Raw genomic sequence first — 18,496 nt, forward strand, 5'->3', positions numbered from 1 at the left:
AGTGAAACATTAAAAAATCACTCAGCAACTGTGTGCAAGATTTGCAATTAGTAAACCCTGAAGTTGTTGGTCTCCTATTAGCAGTGCCATCTAGTTCCAAACAATTGAGAAGAAAGATGCCAAAAACGATATATGATCTGTCTTAAACACATTGTAAGTTTCCATTTGAAGGGTAAGAAATGACAGTTTATTTGTATTTTACATAGCTCTTTGTCTATGTAAAATACAAATAAGCTCTGTGATTTCTGATCCTCAAGATGGAGTGCTATGAGGTCATAATGTTGGTCTGATTTTAAACTTTGTTGCACATTTGAATTTCAAAGTAGCAGTAGATAAAATATTATAAAAAGCGTAATTGCTACACTTGTGTGTGTGTGCGTGCACACATACACTTTTGAAAAGTGTCTTGTTGCCCAAAAGATAATGTTCCAACAGTCTTTCTGGTGTGCTTTTGTGCAACCCACTATCTTCACTATTTGGTGAGTAGCAACAACTACCCTTTTCATAATATTGTTACATTCCATCCTGGATTTTTCATTGTTCATCAGATAAGATTTTTCTCAGGAACTGGACAAGATGATAGTGTAGAACGAATTTTTAAAATATGAAGTGAAAGATTTTAACTTTAAAGTTAGGGCATTCAAGTATGGCACAATTTTGAGATTAGAAAAGGCGTAAAAAAGAAAACAGATGTATCTTAAAGTGCCATTAAAACGTCATATGACTGAAGTAGGAAAGATGTTGCATTTCTTTTCCAAGTTAGAATGCACTTGCTTCAATGTCTAGTGATTCACATGAAACAGAGGAAAATATAAAGACTGCTCTGTTAATTAACATGTGAGATGGCCCAATAACTCCGGCAGAAGAGTATAGAGTTTCCTTGATATAGTATCTGGTCAGCCAAGTCATTGGGGACCAAATTAGGTAAGAATTCAGTTTTTTTAATCGCATTGCAACCATAATGTATATCAGTTACATGCATATTAGATATCTGCCTTCTTGGTTCTAATGTTCTTAATAACTTTACAGAGGAACAGCAGATACGACACACAGAAGCAGATGCTGTTACTGGAATACCAGTAATGTTTCTTAGATTCAGTTATAAAATAGTTCTGAGCATTGCAGCTGGTGAGCAATGTCATCAGGCACCAAAAGAGGAGTATTCAATTTTGGAATTGCGCCTTGCAAACTTCATGTGTATCATGTTACATAACTGTTACTTGGTCTTAATGTTGTTAATTTATTTGTTAGCTTCAGTTATGATGGATTTCTGGGCAGTCAATCAATGGGAAAATGCACACCAGATTGCATCAAGACTATTCTATTACAGGGATAACTTGGAAGATTGATAGTGTTGCTGAAGGAAAACAATGCATTTAGTGTTTTACCTGTGTATCAATTTGTCATTTGTTGTTGGACATAAATGTTTGCAACTTGATTGTAATTTTTGAATAGTTTCTCAGCAATCCAAGAATCTCTTGTAATGAGAAGTATACATCGTTACTTGGGTAAAGGAAATACAAATCAGGGTCAAACAACTACCTTATTGACTTTCCACAGAGAAGTATTTTTCACTACTGCTACTTAAAAAGTCATATGTGTGATAAAGTTTACTTACAGAACTTGGCATAAAGATCTCCCTTATTTGTATTTTAGATAGATCTTATTGTTTGACCTTCAAATGGAATGCTATGACCTCCACGTGATCTATTCTTTGGTAGTTAATTATTTATTAAGGCACAAATACATGAACATTACAATGAGAGCGGTCTTTATGCCAGGCCCTGTAAAATTAATGGCAAACCTACTTAATACTATTGTTGGGAATTAGATGGCATAGCTGTGGGGAGACCACAAGCTTCAGGGTTTGCTAACTGCAAATCTTGCACACGGTTCCTGAGTGATTCAAGTAATTTTCATAATGTTTCACTGTTGATATAGTTGTATGTGAAATTAAGAACCTGTTTACAAAACTCCCTCACTTCAAATTGCTGCAAAGAAATGGTTAAGGTATCATTGTGATGCTCTATATTTGTTTCCTCGACTGTATCCTCATTGCTACTGTCTTCGTGTGAAATTACTGCAGAGACAGTTCTGAAGCCAAACCCGCACATATCATGAAGACAGATTTGTGGGCTATTCCTGCAGATTTATGGTATTTTATCAAAACCCCATTCTGGAGAGGAAATAAAGATTGTACAGAAATGCTTGCATTGGTATTTATATATCTGAAAATTTTCACCCATGCAGTTTGGTAGAGCAAAGCTTACAACATATTTACAGTCTCTGAACATTGTACTCTCCATACAAGACAAACTGTCCAACCTCACATTCACTAATCTTGCAGTTAATTCAACTTTTGCTGATGGATATCACTGCATGACATGTTTCACAAACTTGCTTTTTTCAATGTAAAAACAATGGAACATCTCTGTTATGATTTGATGGCAGTATTCTGCAGGCAGTACATTCTAATTAGGCTTGGAAGAAATCTATCTCTTATATCCTTAGTAACCCTCTTCAAGGTCCTGTCTGTATTCCATTGTAGGAAAAAACGTTTAAAATCTTGTTCATGGTTTCAGCCCCATTTGTAATGTCAATGGTGTCAAAATTGCCCTTGTCCTCATAAGCTTCCACCCTCTTTTCATGAACTGATAGCCACTGCTGTTAAACATACGGTGATGCATTTTTGTTTCTCTGAGAAGCCTCATTATCTCTTCTGTATCATCTGTAAATTCTCTGTTGGTGATTTTCAAATTTCTTGCCACATGGTCAGGAGTCTCTTCATGTCATTTGGTATATATTCAGCCATCTTCCTCAAGCCTGTTTCTGACAGAAAAGGCACAAGTAAACTTTTGTCTGAGGAAATGCTTGTTCAATTGCATTGGCGGCCAAACTCCCCGAATGGGGCCTCTCGGCCAATAATGCCATACAATCATTTCCATTTATCTCCGACTATGAAAAATCAGTAACCCTATAAATGGGTTTCCAATCATTATGCCAATCCTTGAAAATGGCTAGCATTTCATGACTGGATCTCCCATTTTCAACCTGAATGAAAAACAAAACCAAATATCTCGTTTACAACTATAAAAAGATAAAGGCGTATCATATGTTGTTGTTTTGTATGTTGCAAATGACAAACAACTATCCTTGTACTTCTTCAAAAGATCTTTTTGCTAACAGCTCTGATATAAAAATGTAATGGTTTCACTCCTCCACTGGCATCTGTACCATGTCTGTAATAAATCATGTGATTGCTTGATTCCTTGTGCCACTCATCAACCTGATTCTGCAATCTAGTCTCGTCAAACAATGCTTTATTTGTACATCACAAGATCCAAGATGTGTGACCATAAATTTTTTTCAGTGGGGTAAAATGTAGTATTTATTCTACCCAGTGAAATTATCAATTAATGTATCTAGAGCCAACTCTGTCTATATGATGTCATTCCATCGTGCACCTGAATTCGTATTTTCTTTACAAACTTTAATTAGAATGTGTGTGTGTGTTGATTGGCTGAAGAAGCAAAGAGAGAGTCAGAGAGCGTCTTTCAGCTATCTTTGAGACTGTTAACGTAGCTGGTTTAGAAATGAGTTTCCTGACTGATATGAGAAACTGTTTTCAAATTTTCTCTACAAACTGTAAACAGTTCCTCAGTTGGTGATTGTGGAGGATATTACCATAGACATAGTATTGATCCACTGTCAGGTGGTAAAGCGAGGATTTCCTTCCAGTATGAGCCAAGTCAAGTAAAACTGTGGTTGGAAAAATGTTTTCCATTCTTGAACTGAGTATTTGTAACACATTACGTTGGACTGCAGTCCATTTGCCAACACCTAAAAATGTTTAGTGCTTCACTGATGACTATTTCAATTTTTGAAAGCTATTCCGTGTCAAGTAAGTTAAATTTTGAATTAACCATTTGAGCTTAGTATTTTCTGTGCGGAAGATGGATTTATGTTCATGTAATATTTCTAATGTAGATACTGGTAAGGTGTAATCATATGTAAATGCCCAATAAAATAGATTGATTTTTTTGTTTTGTTTGTTTCTGTATAATAATCCCATTGCATGGTGACCTGATTTGTGGCTATAAGATATTATCATTTCATGGGAAATGAGGCAATAACAGATCAGAAATTGTGTACAGCAGATAACTAATTATCAATGCCTATAATCAGCTAAAAGTCTGGATTTCATTATAATTTCATTCTTCGAGAGCTGCAAGATCACCAGTGATATCTATATAGATACCAGCTTCATATAAATTAGTAAGGTTTTAACTGACAATTATTCACCAAAGCTAACAAAACAGCCTGCATTCAGTAGTAGTACTACATAATGGTGATGCCTCAGTAAAAACCTTGAACCTTTTAACAGATTTAGTTTAGCAGGAGCAAAGCATATTCTTCAAGGTATGTTTCACATGCAATGAAGGAACCTCTCAGCCTTGATGTCATGTAATTTTGCCATGTGCTGCTAAGTTTTCCTTTTAGATTTATTAAATTTCTTAAAGAGGCTTCTGTTACAAACACTAGCGATCCACATATGTACCATATGTGACTTATATTCCTTACGTATCACAACCTTATTTCAGCTTCACCCCGTCATTTCTGGGAATACCATGGAAGAGTAGATCTGTTACTCCAAATAGTAGCTACATTAAGGAATATTAAGAAAAGTCATTTACATACTAGTGAAAAGGAGGCAGGGTTCCCCAAAAGTATAAAGGGTGTCACTGGATTAAGTTCTTTCCATATTCTTTGTGGAGATTTCATCCAGCTGAATCCTACTGTAGAGATATGACTGATACCTCACTGCAAGTGCCTTGGTTGTGAATCCAGTTTGTGTAACAGCTACCGGTAAGTGTAATAGACTAACCAAAACCATTAGTGTTATATGACCAGAGCAGAAAATGCTTTATTAAATGCACAAAGCACTGGTAAGTAACTACCTTCGTTTATGGACCATTTTCCAAAAACATACACATTGTGTCAAGGCATTCCGATTGTAGATCATCTTTCTGAATATTTTCATTGTAGCAGGAAGCATGGGGATTGTTTAACTTACCTTCATGCTAAGGTGCATTAGATTATATATAAAATTCATGCAAAACAGTAGAGTTGGAGTATGAGCTCTTACTTCACCTGATTACTATAGTGAGAGAAATTAATTTGAATATATTATAGGAGACAGATGAAGACTAGGTGGGAGATGGACTAAGAGACTAATTCCACGTGGTGATGAAAGACCTGCACCCAAACAATGCATCTGAAGTAGACATTCCCTCTCATTTGTAGAGATCCTTCAGACAGCCAAATCAAAGTATTGCATGTGGTATGCTAGATAAGAGACAAGCGAAATACATTCACATCTCAGAATGAAGTAATAATTCCTATTCCAAAAAAGCCAGGCACTGAAAGTTGTGAATATTACAGAACTATCAATGTGGCAAGTCATGGTTCTAGTTTGACACATATTAACTGCAGAAGAATGGAAAAACTGGTAGATGCCAACTGACCTCAGGAAACATCGTTTGGTATCCAGAAAAAAGTAGCAACACATGAGGCACTATAGATCCTAAATTCTGCAGGTTGCAAGGATAAAATACAAAGACTAAAATTTGCACACTGATGAAACAGTAATATGTAAAGACTTGGAAAGTGTGAAGTACTGGGGAAGGGAGTGAGATAGGGAGTGAAGTATTGTAGAAGATGAAACCACCATTTACAGTATATGTGTTTAAAGGGATATTGTTCCTGTGCAACAGGAATTTTGTGTACAGTCCTTACTGTGATCCGTATTACTAATCTTTTGAGGGGACTGGAAATATTAAAGTAATGGTATACAAATTCAACAAAGGTTTTTTACTCATCAGTGTCATCTTCAAGTTCAAATGATTCAACATCCATTTAAAATGCTTGGCGGTCCATTATGACACTGTCTGTAGTTCTTGCCAGTTCATTACACATAATTGGAAGATTCAACAGAGGAAAGAAAGACCTGACATAAAAGTAGCATTCACTGAGCTATTGGATATGACAATTGTTCTACCCTGACAATATTTTACGTCTAAATTATTGCCATAGGAGTTACTTATCAACTGAATTGGGTGTACACAGCTACGATCAACATAATAAACCCCCAATAAATACAAGTGGTATCTTTAAGTACTCATCTTAGCAACTGATATGGCTACACATCTATGCTGATAACTGTAGCCACGTTTAACATTCTCGGATGGATTTCACTACATTAGATTCAGTTGTTATTCTATAGACCCAAAAATGGGACAGTTCTTATGGATGTGGAATATGTCAGAGGATAACATAAAAAACAAAGAACATATGAATATAACACTTCCCTGATCATTCATCAGGAGACTGTCAAGATATGTGCATACATTACAGTAAACTGGAACTGCCAATATTTACAGAATTAATATACTCAGATTGAAACAGTTATGCACTTTTAACAAATTCATCATACACAAAACAGCTAATCTAGACTGTTGCGACCAATTGCTGTAAAACCAAATTTAAGACAATTTTACTTAAGCTGGTCTAACAGTCCCTGTTAAGATACTCATCTATAGAGTAGGAGCTGCCTGCCTAAACATCTTTCAAACTGTTTAAACTGTGCTGTTTCTGAAACAAACTTTTAAAGGTTGCTGGCAAATTATTGAAAATGTGTGTTCCTGTATACTGGACCCCTGTTTGGACCAAGATAAGCAATTCAGGTCTTATTGTTCCTAGTATTTTACTATGTGCTGAGCTATTGTTTGGAGATACACACACATTATTTGCAACAAATTTCTTTAAGCGATAAATATACTGAGAAGCATTGGTTAGAATACCCACTTTCTTGATCAGGTTTGTACATGATTATCTGGAATTTATACCACAAGTGAGGAAACTAATATACTGTGATATGTCAAAGGCATTTGACTGTGTGAATTACAATATCCTTTTAAATAAATTAGAATATTTTGGTGTTACAGGAAATGATGCAAAATGGTACAAATCTTAACTCTGGCAGGAAACAAAGGGTATTATTATGAAAGAGAGATGTATTAAGCTATCAGGCATCATCCAACTTGGAACTAATTACATGTGGGGTCCCACAAGGTTCCATCTCAGGGCCTTTACTTTTCCTTGTGTATATCAATGATCTTTCATCACTAACGTTACCAGATGTCAAGTTTGTTTGTTTGCCAATGATACAGACATCAAGTGAAGTCTTAGAAAGATCGGCTAATAAGATATTTGTGGACATTAATCACTGGTTCCTAGTCAATTCCTTGTCACTAAACTTTGAAACATTACACTACATTCAGTTCAGAACTTGTAAAGGGTGTCCCACAAGTATATGCCTAACATACGATGACAAGCAGATAGAAGTGGACAGTGTTAAATTCTTGGTGTTACAGCTTGATAATAAATAGAACTGGGAGGAGCATACCACAGAACTGCTGAAGCATCTTAACAAATCTCTATTTGCAATGTGAATGGTGTCAAAGACAGGGGACATAAAAATGAAAAAGCTGGCATACAATGCTTGCTTTCATTCCTAATGTCACATGGAATTATTTTTTGGGGTAATTCATAAAGCCAAGCTGAAGTTTTCCATGCACAAAAGAGTGCAATAAGAGTTATATGTGGTGTGAACGCAAGAACATCCTGCAGAAGCTTGTTTAGGGAATTAGGGATACTAACTACTGCTTCCTAATATGTTTATTCCTTAATGAAATTTGTCATTAAGAATATATCACTTTTTTAAACCAACAGCTCAGTTCATGGAATCAATACCAGAAATAAGAATAATCTTCACAAGGATTTAAAGTCACTTATTCTTGTACAAAATGGTGTCCATTTTTCAGCAACACACATTCTTCAGCAACTTGCCAGTAGCCATAAAAAGCTTAACCGATGAATTTCAGTTTAAGAGAAGCCTAAACGATTTATTGGTGGTCAACTCCTTGTACTCCACTGATGACTTATAGGACATGTAGAGGCTACTGAGTACATAAAATTTTGAATAGGAACCCATTTTGAATAGGAACCCATGTCTGGAAACATATCGTTTCCATTCTACAACAGTTTCAACGCAGATGATTATCTCATGCACACCCACGTGAGGAATGTACTTGGGCGTGACCCAGTACAATTGTTGCAATCTGTTTGAAAGGAATACTGACTCGTTCCGTTATTACTTACGCATTTGTATTACAACTTACACCGTATGGTTTACATTAGTCGACAACAAGAACCCAGCATCTACGGCTCCAGCCGCAATGTGGCCATGCATTACAACAGCGGCTCTATGTCGCAACCACCAACGTTCTTACACACATCGTACCTCTGAAGCATGTTCTGATACACTCTCTCCATCCCACCTGGTGTCTCTTCAATGTCTTGTGCAGCGACGAGAACTCGTGCCAGCAGATCTTCCTCTGTCTCTACAGGTGTCTCATAAATTAGGCTCTTCATTTGACTCCACAAGAAGTACTACATAGGGGTTAAATCTGGCGATCGTGGTGGCCACGCGGTTGGACCACCACGGTCTACCCACCTTTCACCATATCGTCTGTTGAGATGTCTCCGGACAGCCAGTGAAAAGTGAGGTGGTGCTCCATCATGCTGAAACCACATTTCCTGGCGGACATTCCTGACGGACATTCAATGGCACAGCTTCCAAGAACGGGTCCATTACGTGTCATAAGAAGACTAAGTATGCGGGACCAGTGAGCTTGGATGGAAGGACGTATGGTCCAATCACATGACCGTCCAGAATACCTGCCCACACGTTAATTCCAAACCTGTCTTGAAATATCTGAGCATGCATGGCATGTGGGTTTTCGTCCACCCAGACATCGCTTTTTCGAGCATTCAGAACACAATCCCTTGTGAACCGACATTCATCTGTGAAGAGAACTCAACGTGGAAACACGGGCGCGTCCATGCAACGGTGCAGGAACCATGTGCAGAAGGCGACGTGTTGTGGAAAGTCTGCTGAACCCAAAGCGTGTACCCTTTGTAAGTGGTACGGATGTAATTGTCGCTCATGCAGGACGTCCAAGATGGTACTGTGACTAACAGCCATTGCACGCGCAATTGTTCGTGGCCTCGTTGACGGGCTATCTTCAATGCAACGCAGCACACCTTCTTCAAATTCGGGAGTGCGGCGTCGCCGTGGAACACCACAGTTCTGCCTCCTCACGGGAAAGGTACCCGTTTCTCGTAGCCGTTGTGTAACATGGGCAAACAGTTTATGCGATGCCGTGTGACACTGTGGAAAACGTTCGTGATACAGCTGACTTGCAGCTCTTCCGTTACCTCCAGCTTCGCCTTACACAAGGAGCATGTCTGTGTATTCCGCAAACGTGTACTGCACCATGTTCCTCTATCAGTGACGCACAGGTATTGACTTGCTCTCACAGCAAAGCGCACAGTAAGTGACATCTGGGGATCGTTTCACGTAGAACACGTCATCGTGTCTACCCTCTTGCATACCAGGACAGGGAACTCTGAAACGTTTCTCTTGCCCTAAGCAGACGTTGACGAGGTACACATCTGAATTGAAACTGTCGTAGAACGGAAACGATACGATTCCGGACATGGGTTCCTATTTAAAATGTTCTGTACTCACTACCTTCTACATGTCCTAGAAGTTTGTAACGGGAATTTCCGACCACCTTGTATATAAGTACAATCTAACTTCTGCACCATTTCAGTGCAGTAAAGTGTTCATTGTAAATAAGTATTGTAGTAGTTCTATTATATGTTTATTACCTTATAAATAAAAAAACATTTTTTAAATTCAGTGCATTAATGCGACCTTAGTAAATGAGTGTTTGTAAAATGATTCTTTCATATAGTGTTCATTAAAAAAATATGACGATAATTCCACTTGGGACCTATGAAGGTACCTCAGCTTATTTGTTTCAGTTGTAAATATTTGTCATGTGTTATTGTTTTTCTGAAATGTTCTACTTCGTGGAGCGCCTCCTCACTACGGATCAATTGGAATGAAAGTAAATCTGATCTAATCTTATTACATGCTTCTGCAGTCTAAATGTTTTTGCTCAGTCTGACGAGGTACCTCAAAATATGAAAGCAAACAAAGTATGCAAGTTTCTTCTATTTATATCCCTTGCATCTGACATCATTCACATCGCAAATACAAACTTGTTTAAGTGCTTCAGCAATTTTGTGGCACTCCCCCTTCCTAACTGAATTTATTATTGAGTTGTAACCCCATACATTTAACACTGTCAACCGCTTCTATTTGCATGTCTTCATACATTATACACATGCTGGGAACAAATATTTTACAGGTTCTTATCTGCACGTAGTGGGTCTTTTCAAAGTTTAATGACAGCGAAAATTTGATTAGTAGCCATTTCTAAATCTGTACTTGACTTGCTATTTATTGCATTGTTTGTGTTATGTGCCAACAAAACAAACTTAGCATCTGGCAGTTTAACAGACAAGAGGTCGTTACTGTAGACAGGAATAAACAACAGATTCAAGATGGTACCTTGAGGAGCATCACATGTAATTTCTTTCCAATCAGATGAAGACAATGTGCTTACTCTGCATGTATTTGCAATGACAGCCTTTGTTTCCTGTTAGTTAGGTCAGTCTCGAACCATTTTGCAGAACTGCCAGTGACATCACAATATTATAATTCTCTTGAGAGAAAGCTGTGATTCATAGTCAAAGGCGTTTGACAGATCACAGAAAATGCCAGTAGCCTCTAATTTGTTATCTTATGAATTAGTCCCACAGTATGTGTAAATACTCTTCTCTATATCTATGTGTAAATACTCTTCTCTATTGGATATGTTGTTTGCAGTTGGATGCTTAAGAAGATTCTTAGACACAACCTTTTCAAACATTTTTGGAGAAGCCAGCAAAAGTAAAAATGATCAAAAATTTTTTACAGTATCTCTTTAATCCCCGTCTTGTAAAGAGGCTTAACTTAAGCATATTTTAGCCAGTCTGAAAATGTTTCACTGATAAGAGATTGATTACACAAGTAACTTGAGACGCATCTCAACTCACATGAACACTCTTTTAATAACTTCACTAGAATACTTTAAGAATTTTGTAATGGATGCTACTTTTTACGGACAAGTGAGTGTCATTTCCATTTTACTGAAGTTATTTGCAGGGAGTGGTCTCAGATGGTCAATTGCACTGTTATCTGAACCTGATAACCTCAACCTGTCAGTAACAGAAACAAAGTACTGTACCTATTTAAGAAGTTTGCAACACTACATGCATTTGTTACTAACGTCTCATTTATTTTAATTTGAAGTGTTACTGGAATTTTCAAAATGCAGAACCTGTATGTATCACAGCATCAACAACAAGTTTAAATAACGCACGGCTTTATCTAAATAGGAAGTCAGACTGCTACTTACTTTACAGATGACAGCAGAAACTATTTTCTTTCACTGTTATCTGAAAGGTAAACAGTAGCCTGTCTTCCTAACCACAGTTAATGTAACATAGCTGTTACTGCAGTCGTTTTAAATCTGGCCATCTTGCTAGACAGTAGTGTATCCTATTTTATCAGTATTTAGGGGATACCAGATGCAAAGCAGTAGTAAAACAAGTGTTTTCTGGAGACCGTTTCTTAATCAAAATTGTGTAGCACAATAAATACCATACACTTCACACCATTTGAACATCTGAATCAAATCTACAGTGACTTTGCATTATGTGGTGCAAATCGTAGAGGTACCATGATACTGGAAGGGTGCAGAACAAATTTTTATATGCTCTCACAGTAAGAATGGTTACAAGGATGCTTTATGAAAAGCTTCATAGTGTTCTGTCGTTTGTTAATTGTTAGTAAAATTTTCAAAAACTGAACAGTCACAGCCATTTGAGAAGAAAGTCCACATGAACTGGATTCATACACAAAATGAAATATTTCATTCGGCTGTGAAGTGTGCATATTTAACACTTTCAACACTGCCCTCTTTACACCTGGCACTTGGCTGTGAACTGGCATATTTAGTGGATGTTTGAAATTAAATTGCAAATAACAGAAAAATGATAGGAATATTGTTATTGCATCATTTAAAAGGAAAAAGTAAGAGCTTTACATGAATGTGAGTGTATTTTATAATATAAAATACAAATGGGTGTTATAATTAAAAAAAGAAAACATAAAAATGTCGTGGATAAAAAAGTTTTACGTGATCTCTCTCTTGAGTAATGCCATTATTACTGTATCTAAATTTAAAACAAAATATCACTGAACTGTCTAACTGCAGGTGCCTGTAAACTAGAGTGTTTTAGTAGTTCATATGTAGTTAGCCTTTGTGTGTAAAATCCTGGAAACACTGTGGGAGCAATGGCCAATGCCACAGGCCTTGCACCACCATCTGTTTTCCTTCCTGATGCGCTTACCCGTCTCTTTCTTACCCCTGTCTGAACATAATTTGCAATTCCTAGTAGTATTCACCTTGTTTGCAGTGGGTGGGACCTTCTCTGGAAAGTGCCTTGCAAATGTCCTCTCAATTTGTGAGGATGAAGCGGCTTGTTGGTGAAAAATATTTCCGCCCTTCTCAGCTAATTTCTTCCCCACTCTGTGAATAAAGTCTACTAGGGATACATTCTTCCTAGTATTCTCTTTACATAAAATAAAATTGTTGACAGTTGACATGATAAACAAGTGGAAAAACAGCTTTTACCACCACTTCAAAGTTTTTCGGGCAAACAGATAATAGCTGGAGAACTGATCTGCTCCGTCAACCCAGCTTTATTCTTATTGTAATCAATAATAACGTCTTACTTTACAATTTCTGCTATTCCACCTTTGGCCCTCACTTGAATACTAGTGCTGGTAGACTTATGCTTTGTGGAAAGATAAACAACATCTCTTTCTGACTTCCACTTCACTGCCAAGAGATGGAATTTCGTTTGAAAAACAAACTTTTTTTTTTAGTTTTAGTGTTCTGAATATTCGTCGCAAACCTTTCCTGTTTTTCATTACAGTTCCCACTCCAAGAGCTTTATTTTCCCACAACATGTCCAAAAGAGATGGACTTGTGTAGTACCTATCCATATAAATGCAATGTCCTTTGCCAAAGTACTGTGAACACAACCTTTTTACAAGTCCCTGGATACTATTGTCTCCCATGCCCGGGTTCCCGGGTTCGATTCCCGGCGGGGTCAGGGATTTTCTCTGCCTCGTGATGACTGGGTGTTGTGTGCTGTCCTTAGGTTAGTTAGGTTTAAGAAATTCTAAGTTCTAGGGGACTGATGACCATGGATGTTAAGTCCCATAGTGCTCAGAGCCATTTGAACCATTTTTGAATACTATTGTCAACACTGCCTGCAGAACCTGTACATGCATCACAGTTTAGCATATAACCGGTTGATGAATCGCAGAGAGCATACAATTTTATTCCATATTTATTGGGTTTGTTTTTCATGTATGCTCTGAAGATTTTTCTACCACGAAAGAGACACTTGCCTCATCTATTGTCAGATTCATGCCTGGACGAAAACTAATTTTGCTTTTATTCACAAAGAAATCAAACAAAGGCCTCACTTTGTGAAGTGGGTCGTGCTTTTCTTCGCCTCTGCTAGTGAACGTAGCATTGTCATTCAAGTGTAACATCGACAATGTAGCGCAAAATCGATCGCGACTCAACAATTTACTCGCAAATCCTGTCTCCAGAAACGGGTCTGTTGACCAATAATCACTGATTTTCGGCAATTTGACGACGCACATATGCAAAATAATACTGAGAGACAAGTAAATCTCTTGCAATTTTACTGCAGACCACTTATGCCAAACAGAGTTTATTTTCAGGCTACCTTTGCGTTTCATTGTCGTAATAACGTTTCCAGCGTACAGATTCGTTTCACTTTTGATGAGCCGAATAACGTCGTCATCAAAGAAATAACTAAAACATCGAAGCTCCTCAGCGGCATCTTAAAAATGCGATTCTACGCCGACTACTTCCTGGAGATCCCGCAGTGCTGGCTGAACGTCTAGTTCCGACCAATCTTGCTCTTTGTGCTCAGTGAGCCACACACGACCAGGTACCACAGATGGTGACTGATGGTCTGTACCATTGTCTACATAGAAAGAAAATAATGCTAAGATTGGTACTAAAAGGTACTAAATGCAAGTGAAGTAATGAACACTACTCATAATACAAAATGCGGCAATGAACTCTTCACTTTATGAACAACTGACACATATACTTACCTGAATCATCACTTGTACTTTCGTCTGGAGAGTACGAATCCTCGTTGTCAGAATTGTCAATTTCACATCCTGCATCCCCATAAAGAATATCTAAGATCTCTGCCTCCGTCAAATCACTCTGCGATATTTTCACGATCGTAAACACCTGTGAATGAACTGCAGGTAACTTCGTCTTTGCAGTGCTCACAGCCGCTCCCAGGACGAAATGGCCGATAAGTGCTTGCCTCTTGCGGAAGAAGAATGAAATACCTCCACATTAGTTGACGAAACTGCTTCGGAGACGCGCTAAACGCGCTTACAGAGCCAAATAAGGGCTCGCCCGTACGGTATACGGGCGCCGTCGCCAACGTCAGGGCGGCCGCGCCTGCATGGCGTACGGGCACCGTGCTGTAAGTGTTAAATTGCCAGGAAAGTGGAAATAATGTGAAAGGTTTAAGATAACACACTTTGTAACACAGCTTGTCATTTACTCTTCTTTCTTCCTGCTGAGAAAGCTGTGAACTCCGTAGCAAACTGCCTTTTAGCTTGTGAAGTCACGTCATTTACCCATTCTTCTTAAATCGATATACAGTTTTTGTGTGAGGACACTGCATTTCATTATTCAGGCACAACACACAAGTATTCTTACTAATTTGACTGTGGTAGAATGAACACAGGAAGAAGTTTTTTAAAGAATTTTGTGTTGCCATTGGAGGTTTCTTGCATGATCCTTTAAAGCCGTTTTTGCATTATCGAGATTCATTTCTATGACCATAGAAACCATTACTAATAAACAAGATTAGAAGCTGTCCTGTAAGGTATGTAGCCAAGCAACCACCACTTAAATGTACACAAAAGGCTGCTTTTTCTGAAAAGTTGTTTAATAATTAACTAAGATGAGTGCAAAAGGCATTAACTTCCCGTGAGGCATAATGTAGAAAACATATCTATTTTTTAACGCAAGTAACAGCTGAACTGCGTAATCGACAACAAATGCTATTTCTAGTAAGCAATGGCAATGTTTAGCTATTCTCTAAGGTTATACACGATGGTTTATGGAATGTGTTACGGAAATACTGCATTTATTGATAAGGTGTAAACGTGACGCACAGCTTTTATGCCACCTATTTGGTCCTCGACGGAATAAGCAGATCAATCACAGCGTGGTCAAGAAACAGGTAAGCCGGCCGCGGTGGTCTAGCGGTTCTAGGCGCGCAGTCCGGAACCGCGCGACTGCTACGGTCGCAGGTTCGAATCCTGCCTTGGGCATGGATGTGTGTGATGTCCTTAGGTTAGTTAGGTTTAAGTAGTTCTAAGTTCTAGGGGACTAATGACCACAGATGTTAAGTCCCATAGTGCTCAGAGCCATCCGAGCCAAGAAACAGGTAAAATCCGATAAGGTGACAATCCGTACGATTTATTTACTTGTATGTAATTTATAAATATACACTCCTGGAAATTGAAATAAGAACACCGTGAATTCATTGTCCCAGGAAGGGGAAACTTTATTGACACATTCCTGGGGTCAGATACATCACATGATCACACTGACAGAACCACAGGCACATAGACACAGGCAACAGAGCATGCACAATGTCGGCACTAGTACAGTCTATATCCACCTTTCGCAGCAATGCAGGCTGCTATTCTCCCATGGAGACGATCGTAGAGATGCTGGATGTAGTCCTGTGGAACGGCTTGCCATGCTATTTCCACCTGGCGCCTCAGTTGGACCAGCGTTCGTGCTGGACGTGCAGACCGCGTGAGACGACGCTTCATCCAGTCCCAAACATGCTCAATGGGGGACAGATCCGGAGATCTTGCTGGCCAGGGTAGTTGACTTACACCTTCTAGAGCACGTTGGGTGGCACGGGATACATGCGGACGTGCATTGTCCTGTTGGAACAGCAAGTTCCCTTGCCGGTCTAGGAATGGTAGAACGATGGGTTCGATGACGGTTTGGATGTACCGTGCACTATTCAGTGTCCCCTCGACGATCACCAGTGGTGTACGGCCAGTGTAGGAGATCGCTCCCCACACCATGATGCCGGGTGTTGGCCCTGTGTGCCTCGGTCGTATGCAGTCCTGATTGTGGCGCTCACCTGCACGGCGCCAAACACGCATACGACCATCATTGGCACCAAGGCAGAAGCGACTCTCATCGCTGAAGACGACACGTCTCCATTCGTCCCTCCATTCACGCCTGCGCGACATCACTGGAGGCGGGCTGCACGATGTTGGTGCGTGAGAGGAAGACAGCTTAACGGTGTGCGGGACCGTAGCCCAGCTTCATGGAGACGGTTGCGAATGGTCCTCGCCGATACCCCAGGAGCAACAGTGTCCCTAATTTGCTGGGAAGTGGCGGTGCGGTCCCCTACGGCACTGCGTAGGATCCTACGGTCTTGGCGTGCATCCGTGCGTCGCTGCGGTCCGGTCCCAGGTCGACGGGCACGTGCACCTTCCGCCGACCACTGGCGACAACATCGATGTACTGTGGAGACCTCACGCCCCACGTGTTGAGCAATTCGGCGGTACGTCCACCCGGCCTCCCGCATGCCGACTATACGCCCTCGCTCAAAGTCCGTCAACTGCACATACGGTTCACGTCCACGCTGTCGCGGCATGCTACCAGTGTTAAAGACTGCGATGGAGCTCCGTATGCCACGGCAAACTGGCTGACACTGACGGCGGCGGTGCACAAATGCTGCGCAGCTAGCGCCATTCGACGGCCAACACCGCGGTTCCTGGTGTGTCCGCTGTGCCGTGCGTGTGATCACTGCTTGTACAGCCCTCTCGCAGTGTCCGGAGCAAGTATGGTGGGTCCGACACACCGGTGTCAATGTGTTCTTTTTTCCATTTCCAGGAGTGTATTTCCAGTTCTCCGCTACAGTGTACATGCGATACCAGCCACATCTCTTTCACATTACGGTCATATATCAGCGGATCACACTCGTTTCAACATCATTCAGCAGACACGTACCGACGTGTTAAGAAACATTCCAGTGTGGTTCGAAAAATTTCACCTAACTCGATTCGACCACGGATCTCAATCAGTCGACAAGTGTGCAACGCGTTTGCGTAGACGTCATTTTGACGTAACTTCCGAGTGGTTCTAACCACAATGATGTGTGTGTTAGGCTTCCCGTCCCGATCGCGCACCAAGTGACTTCCATCTGTTTCCTGCTTCGAAGAAGACTCTCGGCGGAATGCGCTTTGGCAGCAATGCTGACGTCAAACAAGCCATTCAACGCTTCTTCCGTATGCAACGCCCTGATTTTTTTCCTGGAAGGATTTTTGAAGCTTATAAAGCGGTATGACAAATGTTTCAATGTATTGGAAATTATGTAGAAAAATAAAGATATGTCTTATCTTTAATGTCTCACTCGCTTTTTTTCCCTTTCACACACAACTCTGACCACAGTCGACAGAGGAAACTTATTTTCCAACTCCCCCTCGTATTTATTGTTGATGATGACTTCAATCTACCTCGATATGCTGGAAAAATTATACTTTTAAGGCTGGCGGCAGCCATAAAACGTCATCCGGAATTGTACTGAATGCTTTCTCAGAAAATTATTTTGAACAATTAGTTCATGAGCCCACTCCAAGCGTAAATGGTTGCGAAAGCATACTTGACCTCTTAGCTACAAATAATCCTGGACAAATAGGGAGTATCGTGACGAATACAGGGATTAGCGACCACAACGCAGTTGCTGCTAGGCTGAATATCGTAACATCTACAGCCATCAAATACAAACGCAAGGTATATCTATTTTTAAAAAAAGCTGATAAAAATGATCTTAACGCCTTTTTAAGAGACAGTCTTCACTCCTTCCGATCTGATTATGTAAGCGTAGAGCACATGTGGAATGATTTCAGAGAGATAATATCGATGACAGTTGAAAGATATATACCACATAAATTAATAAGTGATGGTACTGATCCGTCATGGTGCACAAAACGGGTCAAATGGCTGCTGCAGAAGCAACGGAAAAAGCATGCCAAATTTAATAGAACGCAAAATCCCAAAGATTGGCAAAGTTTTGCAGAAGTTCGAAATGTAGCGTGTACTTCAATGCGCGATGCTTTTAATAATTTCCACAACGAAATTCTGTCTCGGAATCTGGCAGAAAACCCAAAGAGACTCTGGCACACCAGTGGCAACACGCAATCAATACCTTCACTGCGCGATAACAACGGTGAAGTCCCTGATGACAGTGCCACCAAAGCAGAGTTATTAAATTCAGTTTTCTGAAATTCCTTCACCAAAGAAGA

The sequence above is a fragment of the Schistocerca americana genome, chromosome X (genome assembly GCF_021461395.2).
Source record: "Schistocerca americana isolate TAMUIC-IGC-003095 chromosome X, iqSchAmer2.1, whole genome shotgun sequence".
NCBI classification, from domain to species: domain Eukaryota; kingdom Metazoa; phylum Arthropoda; class Insecta; order Orthoptera; family Acrididae; genus Schistocerca; species Schistocerca americana.